This window comes from Herpailurus yagouaroundi, unplaced genomic scaffold (assembly GCF_014898765.1).
Source record: "Herpailurus yagouaroundi ecotype Mexico unplaced genomic scaffold, PumYag 166, whole genome shotgun sequence".
NCBI classification, from domain to species: Eukaryota; Metazoa; Chordata; class Mammalia; order Carnivora; family Felidae; genus Herpailurus; species Herpailurus yagouaroundi.
In genome coordinates this window covers 3,087,098-3,113,462 of record NW_024412407.1, presented here as the reverse complement: position 1 = coordinate 3,113,462, position 26,365 = coordinate 3,087,098, and the positions used below count along the sequence as shown (strand labels likewise).

Here is a 26,365-nt window from a genome sequence, read left to right as displayed (position 1 = left end):
ACTGGTTCCACCAATTTTTTCCTTTCTTTCTTTCTTTCTTTCTTTCTTTCTTTCTTTCTTTGTTTATTTATTTATTTATTTATTATTTTTTAATGTTTATTTATTTTTGAGAGAGAGACACAGTGCGAGCAGGGTAGAGGCAGAGAGAGAGGGAGACACAGAATCCGAAGCAGGCTCCAGGCTCCGAGCCGTCAGCACAGAGCCCGACGCGGAGCTCGAACTCGTAGACCGCGAGATCATGACCTGAGCCGAAGTCGGCTGTTTAACCGATTGAGCCACCCAGACGCCCCTCTACCAGTTCTTATTGCCTCTGAGCTCTCACAGTTTTGGTCGTGTCTCCGAGCCTCAGTTTTCCCCATCTGTAAAACAGGAATAGAAAGTCTCTTGCAGGGTTGCTGTGAAAAGCCTCAGGCGCAGTGACGGCCCTGGTGGGACCAGCGAGCCCCCGACTTGGAAGTGTAGCTAGTGGAACCGAGTAGCCAGGAGACCATGTAGTGGAAAGGAGGGCCCAGGGACGGAAGGCGGTGGCTCTTCATGGCAGTTCCTGGGTTCACTGGGATATAGGCAGCCTGTCGATTCTCCTAGTGCATCAGAGACTCAAAGCAACAGTGGCCTAAGAGGGGAGCTCGGTTTCCTCTCCCCTAACCGTCCTGGCGGGAGCGTTCCCGGACTGGAATGGCAGCTCCCCAGAACCAGGTCTCGGGCTTTTTCTGTCTTGTTCCTTCACAGGCTGACAGGCAAGTTTGATCTAAGCTGGCTGTCACCACCACCTCTGGGTTCCAGCCAACAGGAGGGGACAGGGCCGGGGGAAAGCGTGCCCCCAGCGTAGGGCTGAACTCATGACCTCCACTCACATCTTGTCGCCTGTAGTCAGTCACAAGGCTACACCCAGCTGCCTGGGGTGCTGGGCAACACCATGGGCGCCCGTGGGCCCAGCTATAAACTACAGACTAGAAGTTTCACTACTTCTACCGAAGGGACAGCAGAGATTAGGGGACAAAGGAAGGGTCTGCCATAGTAGGCAAGGGGGTGCGGGCGGCTGGCCTCAACCATCCATCTGCCCACTTTTCCAACCGGCTCAGCGGTTGAGGTCGCTGAGCCGGAAGGCTGTCGCGGGAAGGCCCGGACCCTGCCCTCAGGGAACAGCCAGTTCCTCACAAACCAAAGCCGGCGCAGGGTGTTTAGGGCATGGCTTTGAAGGGCCGTGCTGTCCAGCCAGGCTAGGTCTCCGAGTCCCGGTCCTGACTGGACTGTCCTGCCCCGGGAGAGTCTGTCCTTGGATGATGTTGGTCGCTCTCCTAGAGGACTCTCCTTCCCCAAGTGTCCCTTGGTGCCATGCCCTCGGCATTGGTCAACAGTCACACGGAAGAAGACTTTGCCTTTGCAGCAAACAAAGGTTTTTCAGGACACGGGCGGCCCCCTGCCTTGCTCAGCATTCCCTATATTAAGGCCCATGGGAGCAGTTTTCATCAGAATTTATTATAAGGGGAGCACTTTGTCACCACAGAGAAAATAGTCTGCTTCGTGCAGATAGTAACAGATCAGATTTCCTCTTCCACCCTGGCGGCCTTGAGGCTATATCACAGCACCTGCTGCCGCTCCAGGCCGCCTGTACAATCTCTGTGTTCTGTGGGCCCGGCCTCAGTTCCACGTGTTGGTCTCACTCTTATGCCTTTGACACGTGTTGCCTCCCGCATCCTCTCTAGAAAGAAGCAGGCTGTCACTAATGATGAGATAGCAAGCCAGAGGCCCTGAATCGACAAGGAAACAAAACGGGTGGCCACGAGGGGTAGTCCCATTGCTGTCCTTGAGGGTCAGTGTTGACTTGAGTTTCACAGTAGCTGGGGCAGAAAAGGTGTTTACAAGGCTGTCCTCAGAAAGAAGAAAGCAGAGCAATGTTCCAAGAGCCCTTAGCTGGCGAGAGGGGCCCCTGCAATGGTTCAGGGTGAGGGCACTGATCCCAGCTCCACCACTCAGAAGCTGTGTGACCCTGGGCGGGCCGCTTAACCTCTCTGTGCGTCAGGGTAGTAATGATAACTGCTGGCCCGTGGCTGCATCACTGCAGTCTCTCCTTCTTCGGTCTTCATATCGCCTCCTCCTCCATGTGTCCACATCTCCTCTTCTGTATCTTATAAGGACACTTGTCGTTGGATTCGAGGCCCACCTGGATAATCCAGGATGATCTCACTTCAAGGACCTTAACTGAATTGCGTCTGCAGAGACGCTTTTGCCGAATAAGCTCACATTCACAGATTCTGGGATGTGGGCATCTCTTTTTGGGGCCACCATTCCATCTACTACAAGGACTCAAGTTTGGGATCTAAGCAATACATCTCTCCTGGTGGGTCCTTAGTGGGCAGATAGGTGGGGGGATTTTCTTTTGGTGGGAGGAAGGGGCACCGTAGAGGCTCCACCTCACAGACCCCGGCTGTCCCTCTGGCGTGTGCAGATGTAAGCTCCGAAGGGCGGGGCTTGAGCTTCTCTTGCGACCCCCTCAGGGCCCAGTGGGTGCTGGGCACACACCAGGTGCTCAGTGCTCGTGGAAATGTCTGAGGGTGCTCGGAGGACGGGGCGGGGGACGCACGAGCCTGAGGGCATAAGAAGGCGTCGAGAAGTGGGGCTGAACAGAGAAGGTGGGAAAGGGATGGGTGTGCTTGACTTTGGGCTGCTAAACTTGTATCTCCTCTGGCGGCGGGGAGAGTCTGCCAGCTGACTCCTCACCCAGGACATGTGGACTCCCTGACAGAGACAGACCCAAGATGGGACCCCTTTCCTCCTCCGCTCGCCCCTCCTGGCACAGGCCCACACTGCTGACTTGCTGGTCGGGCCTAGAGGTCTCCCTGCCTCAAGCTGCTCCCTGTCCTGACCACCAGTACACCGCAGTAATGCCGATGGGCCCTCTCCTGCTCAGACACCTGCCATGGCTCCCCATCCTGGCGGAGTCAAGTCTAAACTTCTCCCAGGCCTGCCGCCAGGGGGCCTCAGCTCCTTCTCTGACTTGAGAATCCAGGATTCCTTTTCCAAAATCTATCTTCTGCTTGCTCTTCCCCAAACCTGTCCCTGGAGCCTCACCTTCTGCTGTTTCCTGGCACTGTTCTCTCCTTCTGGGACAGGTCTCTTCCTTCCGGCAAATCTTCTGAAAGGCCCAGCTTTATGCCCCTTCCTCCAAGCAGCCAATTCCAGGTGCAGGTGCTCATTTGGTCCCCAGTGTTCCTCTGATGACACCTCCCACCCTCTGTCTTGTCCCATTGTTTCTGGTCAGGACTCATTTCCAGTATGAAGCCACTTCTGTGTTGGAAGGAGCCCCACCTAGCTTACTTTTGGATTCCCAGCACCGCACGGGGTGCTGAGCACATCGTAAGTACTTACTGTTTTTCAAATGAGTAAGATATCCGTTGTAGTTCTTGTCCGTTAGACTTCAGGAGCTGAAGGGGCTGTGTTCTCAGGACGGAGCTGCACATAGCTTCCCGACCTTGGGGCTTGGTTTTCTTCTCTGGATGGCCAGTGCTGGGTTACGTGCTGAGATTTCCCTGTAGACCTCTCATCACAAACACTGGGGTGATACTGAGTTGGTCTCAAATGTTGGGAAGTTTGTCCTAAAGACTTACTACATTAAAAAAATTCTTTTTAACATTTATTCATTTTTGAGAGAGAGAGAGAGAGAGAGAGAGAGAGAGAGAGACAGAGCATGAATGGGGGAAGGGAGGCCCAGGGAATGGCAAGTCCAGGGCGGGAAGGGCCTTAGGGGCGGCTTATCCACACCAAGCCCAGACACAGAGGGAGACACAGAATCCGAAGCAGTCTCCTGGCTCTGAGCTGTCAACACAGAGCCCGATGCCGGGCTCAAACTCACAAACCGCAAGATCATGACCTGAGCTTGAAGTTGGACACTCAGCCGATTGAGCCACCCGGGTGCCCCAAGACTTAATACATCAAAACAAAAAAAATTTTTTTTACATTTATTTATTTTTGAGAGACACATTGAGACAAAGCACAAGCGGGGGAGGGGCAGAGAGAGAAGGAGACACAGAATCCGAAGCAGGCTCCAGGCTCCGAGCAAGCATTCAGCACAGAGACTGACACGGGGCTCGAACTCATGAACCGTGAGATCATGACTTGAGCCAAAGTCGGTCACTTAACTGCCTGAGCCACCCAGGTGCCCCAAGACTTAATCCATTTTTTTTTTTATTTTTTTTTTTCAACGTTTTTTTATTTTTGGGAGAGAGAGAGACAGAGCATGAACGGGGGAGGGGCAGAGAGAGAGGGAGACACAGAATCGGAAACAGGCTCCAGGCTCTGAGCCATCAGCCCAGAGCCTGACGCGGGGCTCCAACTCACGGACCGCGAGATCGTGACCTGGCTGAAGTCGGACGCTTAACCGACCGCGCCACCCAGGCGCCCCAAGACTTAATCCATTTAAAAAAATATTTCATATCTATAAAAATGTATAAAAAGCTTAATGGATAATAAAATGAACATCCATATACCCACCACCCAGCCTAAGGAAAGGAACACTGCCAGTATTGTGAGTGATGTCCCTTCCCTAACATCCCCCAGTAAGGTCACTGTTTCCAGTCTACCTAACTCCAGAAACAGGTACAACTGTACATTGCTCAGGGACTGTATGAAGTCCTTGGTCAGATAATTCGCTCTCTCTTTTTAAAAAAAGTTTATTTATTGATTTATTTTGAGGGGGGGGAGGGGCCGAGAGACGGGGAGAGAATCCCAAGCAGGCTCTGCGATGTCAGCATGGAGCCCGACGTGGGGTTCGATCTCACGAACCGGGAGATGATGACCTGAGCTGAAATCAAGAGTTGGATGCTTAACTGACTGAGCCACCCAGGCGCCCCAGCTTTCAGAACTCTTGAAGTCACCTGGGTTCATACTAAAAAGAACTTGGGACCCCTGAAGAAATGACGGTTTTAGAGACGCAGTTGTACAGTGAACTGCCTCCTGATTGGGAACCGCACACCTGATCACAACTCCGAACGGCACACACAGCACATACATGGTGGGGGTGGTGGTTGGTGCTTGGCATTCTAACAGGATCTTTTTCTGCACTTGGTCCTTTGGGTTCCTGCACCACCGGCCAGCTCTACTGCACTGAAACCTCTGCAACGCACATTTCTGCCCCTAGATGGCACCGCCGGACGGTGCCGCTTCCCAATGGCCCCCGGGCCATTCTGGGGAGCACAGGCAAATTTAGTGTTTTGGACATGATGGAAGAGAAGAACGCTTATTTAAATTGAGAGGTGAAACTCTAGCCAACACTTAAAACACGCAGAGTTAGTTGCTAATTCCAGCTGCTAGCCCCTTTGACTGGAATCCTGGCTCACCGTCGTGTCTGCGGGACTTGGGGCGAACAGCATATGTGAAGATAAAAAGAGGGCTTTGGGGATAATTTGTGTCTGGTACATAGCAAATGCCCAATAAGATTTGCTCTTTTTCGTTTCCGTTTCGATTTGTATTGCAGGGACCTGTCACATCCTGTGAGGGCAGGGGCCACAGCTTGCTGCTCACCTCTGCACCCCAAGTGCCTGGCCAATAGCAGGTGCTTAGTAAGAGAGTTGTCTCCCCGGCCGCCCCCATCACGCGGAGGAGCAAGCCTCTGTGTTCCGTGTGGCTTCAGAGAAGAGCAGGTGGGGACCGACAGGGAGGGTAGGTGAGGGGCTGGTCGACAGTCTGCGCTGTCCCCACATGGTATGGGCTTTCTGGTAAGAGGGTACCGGATGTGTGCAAGGGGAGAGCACCTGCTCGTCAGGATGCTGCAGGGTGCTGGTTCAAGGCGGGACTGGGTCTGGGTAGCCCTGTCTGCTGGCTGTATTTCTAAGTGGAACGCTGATCAACTATTGCTGGGGCCGTCACCTCCCTGACGTGGTGAGAGGGGCAGGAGGGGCTGGGAAGGCCAGAAGGGAATAGGAGAGGAAGGCCCCCTCATCAAGGGTGGAGGTGGGTAGGAAGAGACAGAGGGACAGCAAGGGAGAGGCAGCCTTTACCCTCCCCGTCAATACTTAGGAATGGACGAGCTCGAGGTGGGGTGGGGTGTGGGTATCTGTGCGTGAACCCTTGACCTTGGCTGGGCCTGGAAGTAACTGGGGAGACTTTCAGGGGACAGCATGAGGTCCTGCAACACACAGCGGTGGCGGGGGGGGGGAAGGGTGGTGGTCCAGGAGCCCCTCTGATTTTGGCACTGACGTTAAAGTGGTCACTTTTCCACACAGGCTGGTGAGGCCACCCTAGCACATTGCCTTAGTATGTGCTCAATAAACTTGGTGTGTGCTCAGTGGATGGGAGTTGACATGATCTGTGTCCTCGGTGTGTTTTCAGGAGGCCTCTGCAGGGGACTGAGGCCCAGGGAATGGCAAGTCCAGGGCGGGAAGGGTTCTTAGGGGCGGCTTATCCACACCAAGCCCATTTTGAGAATAGACTTGCCCAAGCCTGAGGTCAGAAGCCAGAGAGGGGAACAGTGCTGGAAGGGAAGGCTGCTTCCCTGCCCCGTCCAAGGACTCTCCAGAGCTTTGGTCCAACTCCTGCGGGTCCGTACCCGACGCTGCTCTGGTCCCTCAAGGCCAACATGTTCAAGGCAAGTCCTTCAGTCTCTCTACCCACCCAGTCCCAGAAATCTAGGAGTTGTATTTGACTCTTCCAGTCCAGCCTATTGCATCACCAAGTCCAAGGCTGAAAACCACGCTCCAGACACCCCCATCTGCCTCTGGCCCTGCGCCCTGCTGTTTCTCTCCTGAATGTTTGTGCTTGTGTGCTTCCCAGGTCGACTCTTCCCTCTCCTCTGCTCCTGGGTCACCTCCTCTGGTTTGGCCCTGGGTGCTCAAGAAGGTCAAGAAATGGTGGGCATGCACAGGTCCTGGGGCACTCAGGACTCCTTTCTGTCCCGGGGCCTGGATTGGGTCCTTGTCCCCTGCCTGTCCCACACTGGTCAGCTGGGGGCGCTCCTGCCCCATGGAATCCTTGTATCCTGGCTCCAGGTGGATGCGGGGAGCCTCTGGAGCCTCTCTCAGCCTGGGCTGGCCAGGCTGGTCTGGCTGGTCTGGGTGTTGAGGGCGGAGGCCAGGAGTGGGGGCAGGGATGAGGGCACGTGGGACTTTGAGGGCTGGGTTTGTGCCTTATGGCTTGCAGTGGAGGTTCCTGGCTGTCCCTGCAGGCCTGGGGGACCCCATGATATTGGTTATAAGGACTTAGGTGAAAGTCTGGCCTTGGCCCTGCCACCCCTCTTGGCCCTTCCCCAGGGGGACTCCACCTCCACAGCCACCTGGGGCAGGTCCTCCATTCTTTGGAGGGTGGGCCTTGACGTCTAATCCCCATTCTGCCACACGGTCAATAACTCACTCTGCTGCGGCCTTACTGTCCTTATAAGTAAGATGGGGACAATAACACCAATGCCCTCTAAGGCTGTCGTGAGAACTGGCATTAGGCGCCCAGCCCCTGGCTGACCCCCGGTGGTCCGCAGCCGACTGGGGAGGGATGGAGGTATCAGACAAGACCACTGTGAGATCACAGCCCCGTCTCCTGCCAAGATGATGCACCAGAGAGCAAGAATTGTGTCCAGACCATCTTCCAGCCCTCAGGAAGCTGGAGGTCAGGGGGTAGCAAAGACCTACCATCAAGCCACAGGACAGGGGACATGGGGATGCCATCAGAGACAGAATACAGTGGTCTGGGCTTTGGAGAAGGGGGGCTTCTCTCAGAGGGGAGGGCTCTAGGCTGGGGGGCCCTGTGTGGCCAGGGCAGGGGGTTGCTGGAAAGCAGCAGGGTCAGGTGGACACGGTGGGTTGGCCTGTTGTGGGGGCCCTTGGCCGCTGGTGATGAGGCCTGCGGTGAATCCCATAGGCGGCAGGCAATGAGAAGTGTCTGGGGTGGGGGGGGGGGGCCGTGGCCCCATGATAGAACTGAGCTTCGGGAAGACTCTGGGCTGCCGGAGCAGGGAGGTTGCTGTGCTCGGCCCGGGGCTGGAGCGGAGGGACAGGGCCGGAGCCAGGAGACCAGCTGGGGTGGCACGGAGTGGTCCCCGGGCCACAGATGCCTGGGCCTCCTTGACGTGGCTGGTGCCTAGATGGATGGCGGGGAGGAAAAACTTCTCCCTGTGGACTGCAAGGAATCAGGTTAGATGGCTGGTGAGACGGCCCTTGTCTGGGGAAGCCCTGGTCTAGGGGCCTGGCCCTGCATAACCATCCCCTGAGTCCCCCGCCTCTCCCTAGCCTCCCTCCAGAGGCCCCATTTGCTTATCCAGGCTTCTGGGGTGAGCCCTGGACCGGCTGAGGCCTGAGGTGGGGCAAGGGAGTCTAGGCCCTAACGGTGCGGGGTGATATGTGATTGGCTGTGACCTCTCTGGGCCACCCTTGCCCACTGTGGAGCTGTGGCTCTGACTCTCCCACTCCACTCCTACTTCTGGTAGGAAGGGGACGGGCTAAGGAAAGAACTCCCCGGGATCATCTTGCTGCTGTGGGTGCAAGGCATCTGGGAGTGAGAGGGGCTGTGTAGGCCTGACGATTTGGGGGACGTGGGCCTGGCCGAGAGGGGTCATGGGGAGTCTTGGAATGCGGCATGAGGGCCTCAGGCTAGAGCTGAGGGACAGATCGCAGCTGGCTGTAGCAGCTGCCGCTGCGGAGGCTCAAGGCTCGGAGGCGGCTCGGGGGACAGGCGGAGGAGGGTGCTGAGCTCGCTTGTTTATCCGAGTGGCAGGTCCTGGCTTGCCGGGAATGCAGCCTGGGCCCAGGGGAAGGAGGGGGTGCTGACACCAGCCAGCCCCGCTCCTCCTTCCGCAGATGGCACAGGACGGCCTTGAGCTCAGCCTGCTGGGCCTACGGTCCAGGGGCAGAGGCTGGGGGTGCTGGGAGAGGGGCTGTGGCACTTGGGGGGATGCTGGCACAAGTTCCAGGGGCTGGGTTTGACCCTCTTCCTTGAGGTGCTGGTACCCTGACCCCAACCTCAGTGGGGCAGGGGCGGTGCTGCAGCGGGTTTCTGACCCGGGTAGGCACTGGACTTCTCTCAGTGGCCCCCCAACCCCCTCACTGCCAGGAGGGGAGGAGGGCCAGGGTAGGCCCGGGGTCTGAGTGATCCCCCACAGAAGTCTTAGCACGGGGCCTCCAGGAGCCCCGGCTGCAGGAGCTGGTGCTGTTGACAGAGGGCCTGATGCTCGTACCCCGGGGGGAGGTCCTTCCATCTCGTCTCCCAGCCTGGCCGTGTGGGATCTGACCTGCTGCTCTGGGTCCCTGCCAGGCCTGACGCACGCAGGCAAGCCTGATCTGGCAGAGGTCCCTGACTGTCAGATGGGCTGACGTGGCCATGCGCTGGGTGCACGTGGACAGCTGGGGTGGAAGTGGGTCTGTGGGGGGGGGGGGGCGGAGGGTAGGGCTGGGGTGAGGGCAGAGGCCGGTGTGGGGTGCCGCCGGGATGCGGAAGAGGGGTTAGGATCAGGGAGGGCCTGGGAAGGCAGGGTTTGGAGAACTGTTGTGGGGTTAGGGCAGGGGCAGGGCTGATGCGGGAACCGTGGGCAGAAGTGTGGACTGATGGTGGGTGCCGATCAGATCGGGGGGTTGGGACGGGCTAGGGTTGGGGCACAGGGAAACACCGAGGTTGGGATTTAGGGGAGAGCTGGGGTATGGTTCTGATGTGGCGATAGGGTTGGGGTTAGCAAAACGTCAGATCTGGAGATGGGTTCAGGGGTGAGGTGGGGCAGACACAAGTTAGCTTGAGGCGCAGTTTGGGGTCAGGCCAGGTTGGGTCAGGGTCAGGGTCAGGCTGACATGTTAAGGTTAGGTGCGCCTGGAACCTGTTGAGGGTCTTGGGGATCCGGTTGTCTGCCCTGTGGCGTCCCTGCCCTCTTCACTGGGGTGCTCTCAGCCATGGCCTTGGCTGGAGACCAGGTGCTCTGGCCCTCATGGTGGCAGGACCCCCTCTGGCCTCTGAGCCCAGGCTGGCCCGGAAGAAGCAGCGTTCTGCAGCTGAGCCTTGAACTCACTCAGGAGCCTGGGTATCAGCTGAAGCAGGGGCCCCATTTCACACGGCACAGAGCCTGGGTTTGGGGCTACACCCTGCCAGTGAATGCAGTCCCCTGCCCCACCGGCTGGCTACCTGGCCTCCTGCCCGGGCCTCCTCTCTTACCCAGGATGCTTGTCTTGGGACCTCGGCTTCTTTGAGCCACTGCTGGCTGAGGGTGGGGGGCTTCATAGGGTGAGTTCTAGCCCCTCTCCTGACAACCCTCACTCCCAGGCCCTGCTGGGGAAACCGGGCCTGCTCTCCACTTGGCCTTCACCACAGTGGTACCCGGAAGGCCTGGCTGTCTCACCTTGTCATGATCCCCCACACATTTCAGGGCCCAACTTGGGGGCCCAGGATTAAGGCTGTGTCCGCAGCATATGCCCCCAACCCAGACTGACCAGGGCCCACGGCCCTCATAGACGGCCTCTCCCCTGTCCTCCATTACCCTCCCTGAGTCTAGCCTCCTAAAGAGCCAGCCTCCTGAACCTCAGGCCTGGGCTTCCACAGGGGCTGTACTCTGCCACCTGGAATGAGTTGGAGTCTGGGGGCCCTAGCGGTGGGCTGGTGGTCCTGGTCTGGGCCAGAGACCTCCGGGCTTCCCTGGGCGCGGCTCCTGTCTCAGCCAGCTGCACCCAGGCGTGGCCCTGGTCGGCAGGGTGAGGGGCTGCCTCTGCTGCACCGCAGATCCCTTGGGGTGGGTCTGGCTCAGGAGGCAAGGGGTACCTGGCTGGGTGTGTCTCAGTGTGACTCAGGCTGGATGCCGGGGACTTGAGCTGGTGGCTTTGTTCTCCCACTAGCCGGGTAGGGTGCATGCTGCAGCCCTGAATCACCAGGGTGTGGCCCAGCCGGCCTGGCGGCACCCCAGACACACACACACACACACACACACACACACACACACAGCCACATGCACAGCCAGCGCTGAGGCCAGGACTCGGCAACCTGGGGCACAGTGGTGCTGTGAGCACTTTCCAAGGTGTTCCTCAGTGACCAACGGCTCTGTGACCTCCAATTAGAGGCTTAGAGGAGCTGGAACAGGGTTTGGGCCCCACAGACACAACCAGACCCTGAGGGGGGCACTGACCCTTCCCCCAGCTGCCCGATAAAGGCCACTATGCACTCCTCTCCAAAGTGTCAACCCACGGGACCCCGAAAACAACTCTGAGAGGAGGAAACTATCATTCCCACTACAGATGAAGGACCTGGGGCTTAGAGATGCTAGTGAGTGGCCAGCCTGCCTTCAACCTCCTTGCCACGTGTGTGGGTACTGCGGTAGCGGCCTGGCCCCCCCCCCCCCCCCCCCCCGGCCTCTGCTTCAGGGTAGCTCATCACTGGGACCCCCTCAACAGCCCCTCTCACTCAGAGTCAGGCAGGGGTCCCATAGGGTTAGGGCGAGGAAGCAGCCCCTCCCAGCCACTGGGCCTGGGTCCCAGGCCCTTCTAGCCCTCTGAGGATGGAGACAGACACGGACCTGCTGGAGTCCTGGACCGTCCCCATCTGTCTTCTCTGGGGGAAGGGGTAGGAGGGCCAGCTCCCTCTTTGGGGAGCCAGGCTTCACTGTTCCCGGGGAAGGACAGGAAGTGTGGCTTCTACATGACCGCCAGCCTTCCCCACAAGTGTGTGTATGTTCCTGTGTGAATGTGAGGGGGCAGGAGAGCCCAAGGGTCCTGTTTCCAGGCCAGGCTTGGGGCTCAGAGACCACCTGTAGGTTAGTGGATGTTTTCCAACAGACCAGGGGCTGCCTGGGTAGCTGGTTACCGGGGTGCCATCGGGTAGGGGAACAGGGTGCAGTTCTAAGAGCTGGCCTCACCCCCCCCCTCCACCCACAACCCCACCTGGTTCTTTGTCAGAAGCTGTTCGAGGGAGAGGAGAAAGCACCTTATAAGGTAACAAATGCTGTCCGCCAGGTGAGAGGAGAGGTACCTCCCTGCCTCCAGGCCTCCCCGCCCTACCCGGGCAGGACAGCAGCTTAGGCTGGGGTGGTATCCCAGTTCTGGCCCTGTGCCTTACAGCGTCCCCCTGCCCCCCACCTCCTTACCTCAGGGGGCACCTGCTACCAGCCCAGACTCAGGGGAGGGCCTCTGGCATGGGGAGGCCTAGCCCGCCCCCCGGGGAGGCAGAAGAGGCAGCTAGAGCTCAGAGAGGCTGCTGTATGACCTTTGGCTAAGTGACTGCTCCTTTCTGAGCCTGTTTTCTCTTCTGTGCAGTGAGGGGGTGAGCTAGGGGTGTGAAGTCACATGAGGATCTTAAGCCCTACGGAGGGTCCCTTCACTTATAGACGCTTGATAAGACCGGGCCATGACAGCCACTTTCCCCAAGCCCAGGATCCTCCTTTCCTGCACTGTTTGGCTCCCTAGGCAAAGGCCTACCCTCTCTGTTCCAAGGAAGCTGGGGTTCCCGGGGCAGTTCTGGTCAGTTCTCCAGGTGACGTGGCCTACCTCAGTTTGCCTGTTTGCCAGCAATGGGGCCCAGTGGAGACAGCCCAAAGAAGCAGGCGCGCTCTCTCTCTCTCTCTCTCCACAGACCTGCCTTCCTGCCTGTAATACTTGTCTTAGAAGCTGACCTTCCCCAGAAGCCCCCACCCCGCCCCAGCCCTCGGGTGCAATGTGTTTTGTATCCTTCCATGGCGATGGTCATCCTGTGTGTGCCCCGTCTTGGAATTTCGCCCTGGAGATAAAAGCACTGACTCGAAATTTCTACATTTTACAAGCATTGTTGAATTTGACCCTGGTAACAGCCCTCTGCCAGGACACGTGGTGGTGAGTTTATCAGAGAGGTTTGACCTCATGGTAGGGACAGGGCCGGGCCTGGAGTCAGTCCGTGCTCTAGCCATGGACCCCCTGTGGGCACAGTGAAGGAAGGGAGCGTGTCTTCCTGTTGGTCCTAGAAATTTCAGAGCTGGGAGTGTCCTTGGATGCTATCTAATCCAACCCCTCACCGTGGACCTTGGGCAACTGAGCCCCAGAGCTGGGACTAGAGCCCAGGGCTTCTGACCCCCAGTCCTGCCTGTTTCCTGGGGGAGCCCTCTCCCTCTTAGTCCGTCTAGCGCTGGGCCTTGCGGGGCGCTAGGTTCTGCTTGGTGAGTATACTGAGATGGCCCTGCTGGGAGAGGACGGGGTGGGGGCCAGGTACCAAGCCTGGCTTGAGGGAGGAGCCCTGCGCCCATCTCTTCCTTTCCTCCCTCTGTTCTGGTGTAGGAGCTTCCCAGCACAGTGATTGCACAGAGCTTTTTCAGGGAGCTGACGAAGCAACTTCTGTGTGAAGGAAACCAGGCCAAACACGTAAGAATGGTTGAGTTGTCCTCTCCCATTCCCAGCCTCCCCTGTGTGGAGCAGTCCTTAGAGTCCTGCCCCAACCCCGTGCCATGGTGCAGAAAGGACCCCTCCTGAAGCCCCCGGGGTGGCACCTGTTCCTGAAGGCCCTGGGGGACAGGGAACCCCACAGTGTCTTGTCAGTTTGGAATTCAGAAGTTTTCGCGGGAAGTTCTGCCTGTTGTCTGACTCGAGTCTCTCCTGCTGTGTGTTGAACCCCCTCTCTTCTTGCCATGTCCACTGGAGGATGCAGACTGCCCAGTGCTCAGGCCACCTTAGTTTGGAGGTCAGGATTGCAAGTACCCACATTCCTGCTTCCACTTGCAGGGTCTGGGGAAGCCTGAGGCTCCATTCTGAATTCCCACGGGGAATGCCCTTCGCCACGCCCCTTCCCCAGCCTGCTGGCCCTGTCCTTCCTGGCTTCCCACACCTTGCACACACGCCCCTCTCCAGGAAGTGCTGCCTCCTGCCCCAGATTTTTCTTTGACTCTGCACCTGAGCTGGTTTCCAGCATCTTCTCTGTGTTCTGAACTAGCCTGTATTCCCAGTGTCTTGGGCAGTTGCTGATGCTGGTTGGTGCTCAATAAATGTTTGTAACGGGCTTATTAAGGGCAGCTGAAACTGTGGTCAGTGGACTCTCCCAGACTTTCCAAATGGGAAGCTCCGGGGTAGGCCCTGTAGGTTCTGCCCACAGGGACCTTTGGTTCAGAGTGCTCTAATGGGGGCATCTGAACATGTGTGAACTTGGGCTAGCTTTCTCTCCTGGCCTGTAGGCTGGTGCTAGGCCCTAGCACCTCCCCGTCACTGACTTCTCTGGGCCTGGACCTTGATCCATGAGGAGATTCTAGAAGCCAGGAGGGCCAGGGCATGGAAGGCAGAGGGTATAGCCCCTCCTAGTTCCCCTGGCTCAGAGTGGGGTTGAGAGCAGGGTCGCAGTCTGTGAACAGCTGTTAGTTCATGCATTTAGTGAGCACTTCCTGTGTACAAAGCACCGTGACCCCAGGAGAGGAAAGCACATTGTGAAGCAAACACCCCCAGGGCCACCCTGAATCCCAGATGGGCATCTCTAACATGGTTTTCGAAATGGCCTCTTCCAACCAGCTCAGAAACCCAGGGCTTAGAGAGACTCCTGCATTGCCCTGGGCCACACGGCATCCACTGTGGCTGGGACTAGAGTCCACGTTCCTTCCCCAGCACCTGTTGCCCACAGTGCTGCCTGAGTCGTGGGCACCATGGCAGGGAAGGGGGCTCCAGCTGAGGGACAGACAGGCTGTGCAGTGTTCTGACACACTGTGGCCCCTGGCGGTGGCCCAGACACGAAATCCATGGAAGCCCAGACTCAGGCTTACTGACAGACCCAAGGAGAGAGAGAGAGAGAGAGAGATTGAGAGGTATGGGCCATGCAGACTGTTCTGAGCAGATTTGCTACATGTGAGTACTTATAAAGCAGAAAGAACAGTGGTTGCTGTATAAGCATTTTGCTGTTGACACATCGAGGGGTCTTAGAGTGTCCAGGTAAGGACCGGGCAGACATTCCAGGTGGAGAAGGTGGCTGGCGTGGCCTCATCTTATTGTCTATAAGTGAAGGGATGCTCCACAGGGCTTAAGATCCTTGTGTGAATTCACAGCCCCAAGCCCACCCCCTCAGAGCATGGAAGAGGAAACAGGCTCAGAAAGGAGCCGTCGCTTAGCCAAGGCCACACAGCAGCCTGTCAGAACCCTGGCTGTCTCTTCTGCCTCCCAGGGGGCAGGCTAGGCAGGCGTCGGAGCGGGCATCGAGGGTAGCATGACAGGTGGGCTTTGGCAGATGCCCGAGCCGCTCAGAGTCAGGGAGAGAAGGAGTCTCCAGCTCTGTCCTCTTCGTAGGTAAGGGGAGTCTGGAAATTGGAGGTCACTTCTGGAGTCGGGCTGTGTGCAGAGTGTGTGGCTAGTGTGATCTCAGGGGTATTATTGGGTGTTGGGGGGGTGGCTCAGCCTGGCAGAGTCAAGACCTCCACAAGGCTCTGGCTTTGTCACTTTGAAGTGTTTGGTGAGTGATCGGTGGGGGTGGTGGGACCATGGGAGGCGCCCCTGAGCTGCCCCCCGCCCCCCCCCCCCCCCCCCAGTGGAGGCCCCTTGTCACGTGTTCAAGGCCACCGGCTCCGGGACCTGCAGTAGCCCGCGGCGGCCGGCAGGAGGCGGTGCCCGACAGGCTTTGGGAAGCTCCTCCTTCCCCGCCCCCGGCGGGGCGCCCCGGAATGCGGCGGGGCTCAGATGTGGCGGCGCCGCCCGCGTCCCGTCCCGTCCGGTCCGGGCGGCCCGGAGCGGCCTCCCTGCCCGGGCACGCCGGCCCGCGGGCGGGCGGACACCAGGTGTCGGCGCTGCGGGAACAGAGGCTTCCGAGCCCCGCCCCGGGACCTGGCGCCACACCCGGCCCAGCCCCCGTCCGGGCGCCGACGGCGTGGGCACCGGCGCTGGGGCCGCTGCCAGGGCCACGGGCCCCGAGGTACTGAGTTTCAGGGTCCGGGGGACCCTCGTCGGACAGCGGCCTGGCACACACACCTGCCCCGTTGGTGGGTGGCTCCGGGCCACCTAGGTCCCCGGCACCCTTTCGGCCGCCTTCTACCTGTCCTGCTGGAGGCAGCGGGAGCTGCGCTAGAGTCCTGGGCCTTGTTTTCCTGATCTGTTAAAAGAGAGCGAGGGCACTATCTTGCAGGACTGTTGTGGGCAATGATCCCAGACGTTCATGGACGGTGGTCCAGGACAGTGCCAAAGGGTGGTGGTGCCTCCTCACCTCCCCCAGCAGACTGGCAGGTTGGCCAGGCGGCTCCCCAGAATAAAGCCCTATGGTCCTCCCCATAGGGACACGGTACTCCCATCCTGTCCCATAACTGTGGTCCTCAGATTGGGTGTGGATGGGGGGGCACAAAGTAGCTGAAAAGAGAAATGCCAGCTTTGGCCTGTTTTGGTTACAGCCTGGGTCTGGCTTCTCCTGTCTGGTGTCACTGAGTGGAAGCCAGACGCATGGAGCCCGGAGGGGACTGGACATTGGCTCAGTCCCTCAAGTCCTGCTGACTCTGCCCTTGGCCTGCAGGGCTGAAACAGAGGAGTGGGAAGGCACATTCCTGGCTTAGAGGGAGAGGCTCAGACCATGGAGGGTAGGCTCTGGCAGCGTCGGGTGGGGGTAGGGGTCAGGGAGAATACAAACCCCATTTCCATTTGACAGATGGGTATACTGAGGCTCTTTTCCCCTTTCCTTATCACCACTTTTTTTTTTTTTTTTGGTTGGTTTAAAATTGCACCGCCATAGTAGTGGAGAGGGTGTGGATCTCGAATATCTTCAGGGTCCCCTTTCCCAAACTCAGGTCTGTCTGTGGTCACACCAGTGACCTGCTCATTCTGGCCATAGTCCAGGCTGCAGAAGTTCCAGAAGGGACCCTGTCCGGGCAGTGTTAACGCTGTCGGCTCTAAGGCTGGGCCCTGGGAAGAAGCCTCCTGCAGCCTGTTCCTTCTCCCAGCACAATACCCACTGATTTTGGTGTGTGTGTCCCCCATGTGCCTTTCTACCCCACCAGCTGGACTGTTCCAGCACACAGAGCAAAGCTCAGAGTGAGAGATCCGCTGGAGCCCTGGCTGTCTCCAGAGAGTGTGGGGAGGGATCAGGAGGCCCAGCTCCCTGCCTAAAGTTCACTTCCGTTGTGCGATTCTAGCAAGGCCCCTGTTCTCTCTGGGCCTCCGTTTATCTATATGGAAAATGGGGCAGTAGGCTGTATTTACGTGCTGGGATATCACTCCTGGGATGCCTGTGCTACTCTCTATGCCTCCACATCTGAGGTGGCCCTGAGCTGTTTTGGAGGGACCCGGCAGGGGAAGGGCCTAAGTGCGTTGCACTGCTTACCTTTGGGCCAGTTTAGTTTCCAGAGGACAAAAGAATGTGGCTCTCACTGTCCACTAAATATGGCAGCAGTTCCTGCTGGGTGCTCCCTGACCACCTGGGGGTAAGAATGGGCAAGGGGAAGGATCCTAGATCATTCTTTTGGGGCCTGATGGGCTGGGGGCTTGGGGACTGAATGGGACACTTTTAAGGGGTAGCCTGCCATGTGGCTGTCCCTGATCCCTTGGAAAGTTCTTCAAATTAGCTTGTCAGCCCAGGTTGTTCCCTGCTTGGGACCCAGGACGAGGAGCTCCTCTTCCTCTGGGCCCAGGCACTGGGGTGGCCATGGAGGGGTGGCCTGGTGGGACACAGTTTTGTGAGGGGATTTGGGTCCTAGGGAGAGGAGGTCACAGGGGTATCAGCTGGCTTCCTTTTTTTCAGGAGGCCGTGGGGGCAGCTTGTGTGGGGGGCAGGGCACTATGGGCCTGCGGGCCTCCCACCTCCCACCTGCCTGAGGCATGGTCTCAGAAACCTCCTGCTTGTGGAAGTGACGGAGTTGGGGAGGGGGCTGTTAGGCAGGCTGCAGAGTCCCCAGGAGGACCCTCAAGTTTTCCAGTCTCGGGGAAGGCCCCCTAAAACACCCCCAACTTGCTGTGGGCAGGGCAAAGCCTATGGTGGCTTGGAGGACGAGTAGGTCCCGGAGTCTTCCATTTTGTACCCGTGTCTGTGGCCAGGAGGAGGAGGGAAGGCAGCAGGAATGCAGGAATCCTGGCCAGGCCCTGTCCCAACAGGCCGGGGTGGGAGGGCCGGGCTCCGAGTGGGCCCATGTGCCCTTCGACTCGGCTGGTAGCTAAGCAGCCCGTGCAAACAGCGGAGACACACAGAGCAGCCCCTGTGTGCATGCACATGTGTGTGCCTGTGCCGGGGGGCCTCCAGACTCAGGGACCCATGGCCTCAAACTGCGGATGGGAGCCCTTCTTGTCGCTTTACAGTTGCAGTCACACGCAGGCCTGAGGCAGGGGTTCCGCCTGCTGACACCCGCTGAGCGCTTACCGTGCACCGGCCCCATCCATTCATTAGCTCCTTTGATCCTTACAACCCACAGGTACCCCCTCTAACCTGTCTGTGAGACAGGGAAACTGAGGCTCGGAAAGGTAACACACATGCAAGGCCACAGAGCAACTCAGTGGTAAAGGCAAAGACAGGGTTCAGACTGCGGTCTCTCTGACTCTGGAGTGTAGTCCCCCCCCCCCCCAGATGTGTGTGGACGCATGTGCACAGGAGCATCAGCGCGTGTGGAGATGTGTGCTTGGATGGCGGCCCCGTACTGGCCTGCTTCTAAGGATGCTTGCTTAGGTGTAGACGCCCATGCCCATCCGTGGAGGCGTGCCCACGATGCCCGTGCATGAGCATGTGACACATATTCCATGCTCGCGTGCACAAGCACATGTGTGCGCAGAGTGCACCTGCATCCCCGTGTGCACACTTGTGCATGGTGAGTGTGTGTGTGCACATCCCCGCCTAGCCATGTGCCTGCGCAGACGTGCTCCTCTCCAGCTCACCCACCTTCCGTCCCCTTCTTGGGCTCCTGCCTTGGCACAGGTGTCAGTGCCCCAGCAGGACATCTGATGGCCTTGTGGGTAGCCCTGGGACTTGGGGGGATTTGAAAGAAGGTAATTTTGGGGAGAGATAGGATGGGCAGGCACAGAGTTGGATAAGAGGAGGGTGCATAGAATGAGAGGGGTTAAGGCTGGGGCTGGGCTGGCCTGGGTTTTCTTCAGCCCTTGAGCAGAGGACTGGCCCAGGGAACCCTGATCCTGCCTCCCTTCTTCTACCCGCCTCTCTCAAGGCTCCCCAGGGAGACTGCAGGAGAGTCCTGGGGCCCTGGGGGACTTGGCTGTGTCCTGTCCCCCTTTCTGTTTGTGCTAGGTAATCCTCCCTCAGCCTCGGAGGGGATGGAGAGGTGAGAGGACCCAAGAAGGGATCCTTTGGGTGTGGGAGAGAAGGGCTGAAGCCAAATTGTAGCCCACCGCACTGCTCTTGGCACAGTTGCTCTCCCGCTCCTGCGGGGCAAGGAGGTGCAGGCGGAGCCGCGGTCAGCAGGGGGCGCTCGGGACCTGCGGATGGTGGGGAGAAGCGTTGCAGGCCGGCAGCGGGACCAGGATGGGCAGGGCAGGGCAGGGCAGGGCAGGGCAGGGCTGAACCACGGTAGAGACCCACCTGCAGGTGGGGTGGGGGTAGGAGTGGAAGCACAGACTTCCCACCACTTGGGGCAGACTCCCAGAGGGACAGATATACGCCCCTACCCCGGAGGGACAGACTTAATTCCTCCACCAACAGATTCTCAGACCTTCAGAGGGACAGGCACAGGGACAGCCCCCTCCCCCTCTGGAGCATTCTGGGCTGGTGTCAGAGGGCCCTGGGTGAACAGGGTGGAGCTGGGAGTGACCTGGCAAGGGTGCTGGGCCTTTGTGACAGTGTGACAGCTTTGAGACAGCAACGGCCCTGGAGTCAGGCAGGCTTAGGTCAGATTCCAGCTCTGCCCGGGGGTGGCCACAAGTCACTCAACCTCTCCTGAAATGGGGGTGATGTGCGCTCAGTGCCCCACACAGGCCTCGACCCACAACGTGGCCATGGGGGTCATGACAAGTTGCCTGAGCACGCTGTCCCGGGGATGTCCTCACTTTCCTTCAACAAATATTTAATGAGCACCTGCTAAGTGCCAGGCCCTTTAGGGAACCACTGAGGGTCCAGTGATAAGCAAATCACATAGCACCTGCCTCTGGGAGCTAACATTCTGATGGGAGGGGGTGTCCTAGGGCTTGTTGAACTGAAAACTAACCCCCTCGTTTTGATGCTTTAAAACGGAAATTGTGGATTAAAAGAAAGACTGGCAGAGAGGGCCCTTTTATTTCTTGTCAAGTGCAGGGCTGGGAAAATTCCAGATCGTACTGTTCTGCTCTGGCCCTCTACCTCTTGGCACAGAGACAGATCCAGCCACTCCCCACTGCAGATCCTCACGTCACTCAGTCCAAGCTGGAGCCCTGCTTCTGGCCAGTCTCCTCCCGCGCTCCCCTCTCCCTCCGCTGCAGCCACGCTGGCCTCCTTTGCAAACGTGCTAGGCGGGGTCCTGCCCCAGGGCTGTTGCCCTCCGCCAGTCCCCTCTGCTGGAATGCTCTTCCAGGGCGTCCACGTGGCTTGCTTCTTCCCCTCCTGGGTTTTGACGAAATGTCCTCTTCTCAGCGAGGCTTTCCCTGCCCTCCCTATTAAGCGATCCTACCTCCAACACTCCCCGTGCTCCTTTCTCCTGCATGTTTCCCCGCAGCGTTCTCATTGCCATCTGGCCAACGATCTCTTTTACAATACATTTCTTTCTTATCTGCCTCCCCCCCCCCCCCGCAAGAATGCAAAGTCCGCGTGAGAGCAGACTTCGGGCCGATTTGTTCTCGCTGTATCATCAGAGCCTAACACGTGCCTGGCGCGTCGCAGGCATCAATAAATATTTGTCAAGGGAATGCTCAGTGCTGGTTCTGAGGCATGCGTTCCTCGGTGCCGGGAGCACCGTTCCTTGGAGGGAGGTTCCCGGCTTTGCAGCTGCAGCTGGGCCACCACTGGCACAAACCTGTTAGGGGCTGGAGGACTGGGGGATGGGGAGGAGAAGGCGGCAGCATTCTGGTTCTTTCTTGCTCTTTTGGGGACAGAAGTTGAGTGGCCATGGTAACCTCCCCCAAACTCACATGCCTTAGTTGGGACATAGTTGAGAGGCGGGTTTCTTCCTTTGAAAGAAATCAAAGATGTAAAAAATCTAGCGATCAAAGTAGGGTGGTAGGTGATCCTTCCACTTTCCCTCCCTTTTTCTTCCCTCCCCCAACCTCCTTCTTTATTCCCTCCTCTTTCTTTCTTTCTTTCTTTCTTTCTTTCTTTCTCTTTCTTTCTTTCTTTCTTTCTTTCTTTCTTTCTTTCTTTCCTCTTTCTTTTTTCATTTCCTTTCCTTTCCTTCTCTCTCCCTCCTTTTCTTTCCTTTTTTCTTTTCTTTTCTCCTTCCTTCCTTCCTTTCTTTTTTCTCCCTTCTCCCTTCCCCCCCACCCCCCCCCCCCCCATCTCTGACAACCACCATTCTGCTCTCTGCTTCTATGATTTTGTTTGTTTGGATTCCACATATAAGTGAGATCATACGGTATTTGTCTTTCTGTCTGACATTTCACTTAGCACAATGCTCTCAAGGTCCATCCATGTTCACCAACGGCAGGATTTCCTTCTTTTTATGGCCAAATAGTATTCCATTGTATATGTACAGTATAGCACAATTTCTTTAGCCATCCATCCATAGCTGGACACTTAGGTTATTTCCACATCTTGGCTACTGTGAATAATGCTGCGGTGAAAATGAGGGTCCAGATATCTCTTTGAGGTAGTGATTTCATTTCCTTTGCATGTATTCCCAGAAGTGGAATTGCCAGGTCATATGAAAGTTCTAGTCTTGATTTTTGGAGGAACCTCCATGCTTTCCATAGTGGCTGTACCCATTTATATTCCCACCAGCAGTTCACGAGGGTTCCCTTTCTTCACACCCTCTCCAACACTTGTTATTTCTTGTATTTTTCATACTAGACATTCTGACAGGTGTGTGAGGTGATACCTCACTGTGGTTTTGATTTAAACTTCCCTGATGATCAGTGATGTTGGGCACCTTTTCATGTTCCAGTTGACCATCTCTGCCCATTTTAAAAATTGGCTGTGTGTGTGTGTGTGTGTGTGTGTGTGTGTGTGTTTTGCTACTGACTTGTATGAATTCTTTATATATTTTGGATAAGCCCCTTATCAGATACGTGATTTGCAAACATCTTCTCCCGTTTTGTGGGTTGCCTTTTCATTTTGTTGATCCTGTCGTGCAGAAACTTTTTAGTTTGATGTGGTCCCACTTGTTGATTTTGGGGAGATGTTGGTCGTTTCTGAACAGAGGGGTTGTAGTAGGGGATTTGCAGGTGTTACACTCTCTCCAGCTGGGGCACACGTGCAGGTTGCCTTCTGGAAGCCCAGGGAACCTTAGCTGTCTTGGTAGAACAGTGGCCCAGGCTTTAAGTCCCAGCCGTTCCCTCAGAAGGAAAACATTTTACTCTGTCCAAAGCCCCTGCCCCGGTGTCCAAGAAGGAGCTCCTTGGGGCCCTCACCTGAGCCCCTGGGTTTGGTTAAGGCGCCTCTTTCCGCCCTAGAAATGGGACTACCTCCTGTGCTTACCCTCCTAGAATTCCTCAGCACCCACCTCCCCTTTGTCCTTGCAGCTTTCAGTACCCACACTATCAGCTACTTGCATGGAATCCCTTCTGTGTGAAATGATGAGGTACCAACTGATAGACCAGGGAAGGAAAAATCAATAAAAGCAGGTTGTGCTAAGTGCTGTGAGAACACCAGATGGGGGGGGGGGCGCTAACCGAGCCAGAAAGAAAAAGTGGTTTGGAGGTAGTAGGGGCTAGTTCGGGTGGGCGGGTCTCTCTCTGAGGAGGCGACACCGGAGCGGACAAAAAGAGATCAACAAGTGAGAGGAGCCAAGGCTGGGGGAAGGGAGCCACATCTCTGGTGGGCACAGGCTCACTGGGGCCCGCGGGCCGTGGCCGCCCTCCCATGGCAGGGCGCTGCCCCTGCCCCTGACAGGTGGGCAGAGAGCTCGCTCAGCCCTGAGAGCCTCCGACCACTGAGGCCTGAGGTTTGAGCTAAGTGTGTGGGGACTGGAGATCCAGGTTGAACGCTGGGAAGCGCAGCCCCGCCTCCCTTCTTTAAAAAAAAATTTTTTTTTTTTTTTGAGAGAGACAGCGTGAATAGGGGAGGGGCACAGGGATGGGGGTACACAGAATCCGAAGCAGGCTCCAGGCTCCGAGCTGTCAGCACACAGCCTGAGGCGGGGCTCAAACCCACAAACCCTGAGATCGCGACCTGAGCGCAAGTCGGATGCTTAACCCGTTGAGCCACCAGGTGCCCCTCCCCGCCTCCTTTCTGCCCCGCCGCCTCCTCCTCCCTCGGTCTGGTCGGGAAGCCCAAGGAGGCCTGGCTCCCGGGAAGTGCATGTCTCGCCGTGGCCGGCAGGGGGCAGTGGTTATCGCGGTGCTCGCCGGCTGGCGCTGACCTTCCCCTAACGCAACGTGGGCTGACGCTCCCGCAGGCAGGCAACCGCAGGGACTGAGGCACGGGCCCCTTCCCTGCCCTCTCCAATCCTCAGCTGCTCCCAAACACAGCTCTGAGCCCTGGTCTCTCCTGGAGGGGGGATGGGGCGGGTGAGGCTGGGCAGATGGTGGGGACCTGGGCCAGGTAGGGGACCGGTTCCAACTCCCCTCGGGATAAGGGGGGAGATTTTCAGAATTCTCATGCTTGCTGTGTTACTGCTATTTTATTTTTATTTTTATTTAAAACAATTTTTTTTCAACATATATTTATTTTTGGGACAGAGAGAGACAGAGCATGAATGGGGGAGGGGCAGAGAGAGGGAGACACAGAATCGGAAACAGGCTCCAGGCTCTGAGCCATCAGCCCAGAGCCTGACGCGGGGCTCGAACTCACGGACCGCGAGATCGTGACCTGGCTGAAGTCGGACGCTTAACCGACTGCGCCACCCAGGCGCCCCAAACTGCTATTTTAAAGCACCGAGCATGTGCCAGGCACTGGGCTAAATGTCTTTTATTGTGCGTCCGTCATCTCTCTAAAGCTTCACAACAGACCCAGGGGGCAGGTGCTCTTATCTCCCGGAGGTTGCCCAAGACCACACAGCTAGAACCCGAGTTTTCTCTACAGGCCACGTCTCAGCCGCTCTGATTTCTGCCTCTGTAGGAGGGTGAGGTGCTCATGGAATCAAGGTGGGTAGGGAGGGGATGGGCGGGCGCTGAGGTGTTGACAGCCAAGGGACCTGAAGGAGCACCCAGCTTACTCCTTTATTTTGCAGACAGAGAAAAAACTCCAGAGAGGGGACATGACTTGCCCAAGGTCCCGCAGCGAGCACACGGCCAATCACGACAGAGGGGCCTTCGGCACAACTGGAGACCCTGAGCCCGATCCTGGCCGGACGCCAGAAGCCCCTTGAGGACAAGGACTCCATTTTACCCTTTATGCCCTCCTCCCTCCCTGCGGGGGCTAGCACTGGGTGCCGCACACAGTAGGCGCTCCGGAAGTCCTGGGGGGGGGGGCATCTTCCGTCCTGCAGTAGCTGCAGTCACCAGCCATTCATACCTCCATTCGTTTATCCAGCATTTAGTAAGCACCGCTTGTATGCTTGGCGCCCTGCGAGACAGCGCGATGGTGCACAGCTGGCTCACCTTCTGGTGGGGATTTCAGGGGTTCCCCCACCTCATGACATGCGCTTCTGTGGTTTTCCTCATTCTCAGTGCGGGCTTCCTGTGCTCCTGTCTGGTGACTTTACCCTTTTCCCCCGCGCAGGAGGCTGAGCAAATCTGTTCCACTTCCCTCTTCCGGGCCACTTCTTTTCCTTATTCCTTACCTCCTTCCAAGCTGCTTCTTTCCCCTTCTCCAAGCCCTCTTTGACTAACATCCCCCAGCTGCTCTGCAGACCCCAGTGTGGAGGTCTTGAGCTCTGCCCAGGCATCTCCGGTTCTCTGTTTCTTTGTGGGTACCCCCTACCCCCCATCAGCCTCTGGAGTTTTCCAAGTATAGGGATCACCTGCCTTCTGGCTGTTTTTTTCTAAGGCCTAAACAGACCAGCAGAAGGGGCAGGAGGGGAGGTCATGCTGTCAATCCCTAGCACACAGGGCCTCTCTTGGGTTCTGCCCCCAGGACTCCCTTAGAGGAAGGGTGACCCCCTGTTGCCACCAGGGTGCTGATTTGCTAGTCCTGGCCCAAGACCTCTGAGCTCTGATCATCCACGCCGAGCCCCAGGGGCTTAGGCTGGGCACCAGCCATTGGGTAACTGCTCAACCTCACCACCCTTTGTGTTTGAAGGTGGGGGTCTTTAGTCTCCATTTCACCAACTCCCGGGGTTGGTCATTTTTCATGCCCTTATGGCACGCAGTCTGCAGGTAAAAAAATGGTTCCATGAAACCACAATGCTTTTTTTTTCACCTGCTGGACGACCGAAGTTATAGTGATTGGCCTCTCTGGACCTCAGCTAACCATACCTGTCCTGTCCGTCTCACAGGTAGTTAGGAGGACCAGAGATCAAGGAGAAGAAAGAGCCCAACCCAAGCAGGGGCTTGGTTTTGTTCTAGTCAGAGCAGGGGCCCATCCTTGGCCAAGTGTTCAGTGAATCCCTCTAGAGGGTGGGAGTGGGAGGGAGGAGGAAGGAGGGAGCTTGCTCAGGGAGGGGGAGTGAGAAAGGTGCAGCAGATAATAATTTTCTTTCCTTCCTGCTTTCTTCCTTCATTCCTCTTTCTTTCTTTCTCTCTCTCTTTCTTTCTTTCTTTCTTTCTTTCTTCCTCTTCCTTCCTTCCCTCTTTCTTTCTTTTCTTTCTTTCTTTGTTTCTTTTTCTTCCTTTCTTATTTTGTTCTCTTCTTTCCTTTTCTTTCTTTCTTTCTTTCTTTCTTTCTTTCTTTCTTTCTCTTCTTTCTTTCTTTCCTTCTTTCTCTTCCTTTCTTATTTTGTTCTCTTTCTTCTTTTCTTTCTTTCTTTCTTTCTTTCTTTCTTTCTTTCTTTCTCCCCCCTCCCTCCCTTCCTTTCCTCCCTCCTTCTTTTCCTTCCCTCCCTCCTTCTTTTTCTTCCCTCCCTCCCTGCACTAACTGTGCTCCTTCAATGTGCCAAGCATTGCATTAGCACTGGAGATTCAAAGGTCAAGGAGCCGCACCCTCACTTGCATGGCTCATTTAGGCCAGGAGGCCTCAGTTGGGAAGGTACACCGTTCATTCATTCTGTCATCAGTTTCACTTTTTAGTGAAAACCTCCCATGCCAGGCACCGTGCAAGGCCCTGGAGATGTGATAAGATGCCATCCCCATCCCCAAGGAGTTGAGAGTCTTCTGGAGATAAAAGGCACCAAAGCAGGCAAGTGAAACATGGCTAAAGCAGACAGTTAGGGATAAGTGTTGGGTGAATCTAATGTCCCCCTCAGCATCCATGTAGGTCTAGGCACAGACTAAGTATGCACTCAATAAATGTCTGGAGATGAGTGACCCAGGTGTCGGGAAATTTCTAGATAACTTATGAGTTAAAGAGTAAAGTTCTTTTAATGAAATGCTGATAAAAATGCTACATGGGAAAATAGGAAGCAGTC

The 26,365-nt window shown here is 56.9% G+C and overlaps 1 long non-coding RNA gene across 1 annotated transcript; it reads left to right on the top strand.

The window, feature by feature from the left end:
• The first annotated feature begins 12,958 nt into the window (after positions 1-12,958).
• On the top strand, positions 12,959-25,515 carry LOC121038546 (uncharacterized). The gene is made up of 4 exons (XR_005794392.1): positions 12,959-13,075; positions 13,194-13,277; positions 23,944-24,005; positions 24,092-25,515. It is a non-coding gene; the product is annotated as an uncharacterized LOC121038546 (long non-coding RNA).
• Positions 25,516-26,365: the final 850 nt, after the last annotated feature.